Below are 6,815 nucleotides of genomic sequence, written 5' to 3' on the forward strand. Positions count from 1 at the left end.
TATGTGGGGCTACAATGGTTATTCAGGTAGGGGTCCCAGATGAAAATTTTAAATCCCAGGATAAGACTAAATTTGTTTCCAAAGACAATATTCTTGAAGGGAAGGACTCTAAAAAGGTTGGTCTAGCTGCGACGTGTTTTTTGAAGGAGCAGAATATTGAGGAGCATAAAAAGTAGCAGGTATCTCTATTTGGGATTAAACCGATGGGTAAATATTCTCTCCCCCTATCAAAATCATCTTAGACTCGGGTAATGGAAATTTTGTTATATATGTGCCTGACTATGTGATTAATCATAATATTACTATGATGGCCTTAACTCTAGTTGGAAAGTACATCAGTTTTAGACCTAATATTGAAGTGGTAAGGGATTTTGTGAGGAAAAAGTGGAAGACTAAAAGATAGGTTGAAGTTTTGGCTATGCTGAAAGGATTTTTCTCTTATTCTTTTTCTTGTGAAGAAGGCATCTTTACCATTTTATGTGGGGGGCCTTGGGTTATCGATAAATATTGTTGGATCTTAAGAAATGGACCTCTAATCTAGATCCTTTGGACACCATTTTTGAGGTTGTATCAGTCTTGGTGCGACTTCCTGGGTTACCTATGGAATACTAGAACGAGGATTATTTTAGGGGTATTGCGAGCTCTTTTGGTAAGCTCTTATTGATTGATGTCATGATGATGGCTAGGAAGAGGATGGTGTTTGCAACTATTTGTGTTGGAATTATCCAAGCTCCTGATTTTCCTTCTTTCATTAATATAGTTTCTAAGCTTGGGAAATGGGCCCAAGATATAGAGTTTGAAACTTTGCCCTTTGTCTACTTCCATTGTAAAAAACCTAGGCACTAGGATAAGAAATGCCCTTTTATGGCTAACAAAACAAAAAATAAATCGGGGGCCAAATTAACAAAAGTTAAGAAAGATAAACAAACTATTAGTGCTTTGGCTAAGGATGCTTGCAATAATTAAGACCCTAAACAAGGTCTTGTTAGACTTGTGTAAATAATGTTGTCATTGATGTGAGACCTGTCATCCAGTTCTATACCAGACAATTTATGTAGACCTAGATATCAGTCTGGATATCATGGATGTTATGGATGTTATATGGATATAGTTATGCAACAATTGTATGTGGTTAGTATGTATGTGCAGTTCAGGTGTTGTCATTTTTTGTTGGAAGTTATTATGTATCATTGATAGCTTTGGATAATGACCTTTTGAGGTCCCATTGAGTTCTCATTGACCCCAGTACCTCAATTTTAGGAGTTCTTATTGATCTCAGTATCAGTTATGTGTCACAGAGTTAGCAACTTTGGTAATTATCAGAAGTATCTCTTTGAGTTTTGTGATTGCAATTTCCTTGGTATGTGTGGAGTCTACATTTTGGAGATATTGAGCTTAATCTTGTGATGATAGGTTCATTCTTTTGGGTCTGAATGAACCTTGCCCTTTTTTTTTGGTAATCATGGTATATGCAATGGTAATTGGAAGTATGTAAAAGAATCGTGTAGAAGTATTGCAGAGGCTAACATGTGTTTATTGATAACGTGTTCGGCTTGGTCGACACACTAGTTTATAATTTTATCCTCTGGTATATATACATATTCCTCAGTCGTGAACAAATATATCATCAATCAAGAGAGAGAGTGTGTGATGTGTAGAAGATAGTTGGAAGTGAAAGAATATGTGTATGTGAGAGTTGCATACAGTGAAGGTAATTAGCAGTGCAGTTGTACTCTATCAAACCTACTGCAGAATAGTGGTGCAAAGGTCTCTAACCCAATCTTATGTAAAGTTTGAGATTTTTTTTTTGAGATTAAACTTGGAACTGATCTCATGTATTTGGAGATGCAAAAACTCTCAGTTCAACCCTTTCAATTGAAGTGAGTATTCTGGCAATTAGCCATTTCTATTTGTATCTACAATGAGCCATTTTTGTAATCTGGTAGTTAGCCACCTATTTGTAAACACAAATAGATAACTAGTTCTATTTTTCTAATATTTAACACTCTTCGTGGTTTTTCCCATTTGGTTTTTCCATATAGAAAATCTAGTATTTATCTTGTGGTTGTGTTCTCGTTTATTTTGTATTAACTATTTTACTTCAATCAAGTCTGTTTAATATTTTTAAGGATAGATTCAATTGGTAAAAAGTTCATTGTTTTTAAATAAGTGGGAATAATGATTCACCCCCTACCCTCTTAGTATTTTGGTGCTTTCAACCTAATCAACAATTGATATCAAAGCTTTGGTCCATTGCTTGAAAAAATTAACTGCTTGAGGGAGATCCCTGTTGGTTGAGCTATGACACCTATATACCTGGATCAAGAATTTTAGATGGGTGAAGAATTGAAGACAACCCTTGAAGATTTGGAAAGTGTTGAATTAGGGAATGAAGAATTGAAGGAGAATATGAAGATAGCAAATGAATGTGTACAAAAGATGAGAGAGAAAAACTAGAAATTCAAGTTGAGACATAAGGAGGCTAACAATGAGGTGAATCAAGTGAATGACACCATCAAAGACCTGATGCAGAAGATCTAGAGGAAAAGGATAAGACAGAGAAGTTCCTAAAAGAGACATTAAAGCTGAAATCTGGAGAATGAAAAAAGATTAAACAAGAAGTGAAGAATATGAAGCAAGAGAACAAGATCCTTGACAGAAGAAAGCTCTTGGAAGATTTGAACAACATGCAACAAGTTATCTTAGATAAAACTAGACTTGGTTTCCAAAATGATGTGTGCCTAGATCAAAATGTTAAAGAAGAAAATAAGGAAGTCAAAGTTGATACAAAAAAGAAGTCAAAAGATGAGAAGAAATCCTAGAATCAAAAATCAAATGCAAGAAGACCACCGATCTGACAACCCAATGCACAAAGATACCCATCTTTTAATGGCTATTACTTTAAATGTAATAAATTTAGACACAAGGTAGTGAACTCTAGAAGCATTCAATGATATATTTGCAAGATGTTTCAACATAAAGCAAGCCTTTGTAGGAACCATGTTGTGAATCAAAATTATCACCCGGTTGTTGCAAACAAGAAGAGTTATAACTTTCAAGGAAACTATTACAATTGTAATAACTATGAACACAAGGCTAGTCAATGCAGATACAAATCTCATCCAGTAAGATTTGAGAAGAAAATTGCTAGTTGTTTTAAGTGCAGTCATCCTACACATTATCCTAACCAATGTAGGAAAGGAAATGAAGAAAAATATGTTGAAAAGAGTGCAATGAAGAATGATGAATCAAAGAAGAAATAAAACTTGTTTTGGAGAAAGAAGAATGAGAACAAAGGAAGTGAGCCCGAAGTACCAGAATATGGTGCAGGCACCTCTTCCTCCTGAAATTAAGTTTAGAGCTTTGGGCTAGGGAGAGTTTTGATCTGAAAGAAAAATCTTTTAGCCTCCCCGTTTGAATGGATCATGCTGCTAATCTGGTATGACAGTGCTTGAGTGGTATTCGATAATCAAAAGAATCATGATGACATTTCCAAAAAAATAGTTCTTAGCGAAAAAACCCTAATGAAGAATATTTAGCAAGATAAGTATCAGTTTTTAAGTTTATTTCTTTCATATTAGTTATATTTGCTTGAGATAATTGTGAATAGTGGAACAATAGTAAAGTGAGAAGTGAAGAGAAATCATAGAAGGAAAAATGATTGTCGGAGAATCTAACAACGAAGAATTTAAGATTGTGGACAAAGTGCTCCTGGATGAGTTTAGCCCGGAAAACATCAGAGTTGTTGAAGGAAGTTTGAAAGATGGTGAATTGTAGAGGGTCAAAAAATTAGAAGGCAAAGGTTTGAATCTATGGACTGAATTCCCGAGGTTCAAGAATGGAGATGTAATCAGAGTAATTTTTAGTTATGTGTGAGATAATTGCATTATATTAGATAAACCCTATACAATTAAGAAGGAAATAATTTCTATGATCATTGGCTTGTGCAATAATGGAGAAGTTCCGACAAAGAAATCAATCTTGAATAGGGAAGTAGAAGCCCTCACCGGTGTAAAGGGTGATTAATGAGCTATAATCATCAATACATTCATCAACCCTGCAAGGAGGTATGTTGCCTATGGAATCTCTTACAAAGTCTATTTCAAAAATAGGGAAGGAGCCACCTTGGCAATTGTAGTGTATACAACATATATGTTTGTGATGAAGAACAGATCATTTGACTTGTGTGAATTACTAAAAGAATTATTGTTAGAAAGTATCAAGATGACAAAAGAGGGTAATTATGCTTTTTGGTATGGGTCATTTCTTGTGAGTTTAGTCGTGTACTATTTATAATCCCTTCCAACAAAAGACAGTGTCATTTGGGAATCTGGCCTACCGATTGCAAGACAAATATTCAGATATCTGAACAAATTGAACAACTTGGATAATAGAGAGGAGATTTGCAATAATTATTTTAAATCATTTGTGGATATGCAGAAAGTTGGCTTGATTTTTATTTCTTTCTCTTTCGATTCTAGAGATTCATCTTCTAGAAAGAAATGAAGAAAAGGAGACAATCTATTCTTGTCGGTGTTTCATAATCAAAGAGAAACAAGGTAGAAAATGTTATGATAATTGAGGATCTAGAATCCTCTGCAACTAGAGGTGTTTCGTAAGTGAATGAGCAGGAAGTTGGAGACTCAGATGATGAGTCTGATTTGTTAAAGTTGGTTGTCAATGCAAATAGAATTTAGAATATTGGTGTGAAATGGATAAACTAGTCAAGTCAGATAGAATTGAGAGAATTTTGATGAAGCATTTGTTCCAAAACAATATTAGTCCAAAAGATATCAGTAATCTGCTTCCAGAATCCTTGATTGAGATCCTAAGAGAAAGAATGTTTGAGCAGTCAACTGAAGAAATCGACCTAGATATGCAAAGTCTATTGAATGAATGTACTATTTTTCAAAAGTACTTGTCAAATTACATATAATAATTGAAAGATTGTATCCATAGTGCTAGCACAATCTATAGATATTGTATCTCTTGGCCCGTAGCAAATATGAAGCACAAAGACAAAATTGATGCTATTGAAGCCAAACTAAAAAATCTAGGTAAATATTTTAATTTTTTGAATGATAAGGATGGTGATCAGAGAAAAAGAGTTAATTCCCTTCAGGATAAGCTTCTTCTGTTGCAAAGGCAGAAAGAAGGCTTTGTGAGCTTGTTTTGGAAAGTTAACGAGATTGTGGAAGCTAAGCTAGAACACTTTTTAGTTTTGCTTGAGAATGCAGTAGAGTATGAGAAAAATCCAACTGCTCTGGATAACTTTTCAAATTCGGTTGATTTACTAGTTGAGTGAAGAAGCCTTTCAATAAGTATCAAATTGGCTATACATTCTTAGGAAGTTCTTCTTCCGGAACTCAAGGAAAAGTACATGCTTATATTTTCGAAGAAGAGCAGTTGAAAGTTTCTTTGTGTAAGATTCACATTTTTGGTCGTATATATATCCATTCTTTTTTCTTTTTTTTTTCATTAGAGGCATCCTTTGTCCTTGATGTCAAAAGGGGGAGAAAGGGATATGTCAGTTCAAGGTTTTGAGAAATTGCGTAAGGGGGAGTTGGTGTAGTCATGCTTTTGTTGGATATTGTTGAGAAGTTTGCTAGAATGTAATTTTGTTATTGATGTCAACATATTTCTTTGTGTTTCAGTGTTGTAGTCGATTTAAGTGAGTTGGTTTGGCCAGTTTGTTGCAGATGAGTTGTTGTAGATTGAATGGTTTTGAGATAAGTATCTCTAGTTGATTCAACTAAAGTTTTAGTGGTCCACATGGAGATTTGATTGAGTTATGAGATTTGGTATTGAGGTTGGTTTTTCTGTTGTTCAGTGTTGATCAGTGTTTTGAATTTTGCTCTGCATTTCTTTGCATTGCAATATCTTGATTTGCAGATTTGGCAGAGTGGTTGGGACGTTCTGGTGTGTCCTCAATTCATATGGTTCATGATTTGGTGGTCTGCAAGTGTATCTTTTAGTTTGATAGTCAGTTCAATTAGTGTTCTTGAGGTTTGGTATAATGATTCTAGTAAGTGATGATGTTGCGGTTGTTGATGTGGTAATTCACATTTCTTGTGGATGTTTTTAGATCATTTCCTATTTGTGTTGATGGTTCGCATTGATTATTTTGCTCATTATTGATGATTTTCTCTGGTATGTTCGTGTTATGAGACATTGTTGGTGGCTGGATGATTGTAGCATGTTGTGGATGTTCGTGGCATAATTCTCAGAGGTTTCGCGTGTTTGAGGAATTGATTTGGCTCCAACCTATGTCTTAGTTGACATTGTTTTGGTCTGCATGTATTGTTGTAGTGTGTGTTGTTATAGCTTTGTAATTTGTGATGAGTGTTGAGTCGACCTTGAAATATAGGTTGATGATTTGTATAAATATCTGTAATAATCGTATGATCTTTCGGAAGCAGTGAGATTGTGCGAAGAAGTGTGAAGAAGTGCAAAGTGTAACGCCTCTCTAACTCAGTACTAACAATGAGGTTTGATGGTATTCAAATTAAGCATGGATGAAAACAAGTATAATTGATATCTTAATCAATAAAGATAATGTTAAATATTTAAAGATTATCATATTTATGGAATGATCATTTGATAACTTTAACTATCCAAATATTAACAAGAATATTTATAGTCCTCATTAAAAGGATAAGAAAGGTAAACACAAAATTATTTAAAACTATTAATTAGTAATTAAATTGATTGTGAGTGATTTTTAATTTTAATTAATTTTTCTTTAAAATTATAAATTTAACATAATATGAAATTATAATAATTAAATATATAATATCATATTTTCAATATATATA

The sequence above is a fragment of the Cryptomeria japonica genome, chromosome 9 (assembly GCF_030272615.1).
Source record: "Cryptomeria japonica chromosome 9, Sugi_1.0, whole genome shotgun sequence".
In the NCBI taxonomy this organism is placed as follows: Eukaryota; Viridiplantae; Streptophyta; class Pinopsida; order Cupressales; family Cupressaceae; genus Cryptomeria; species Cryptomeria japonica.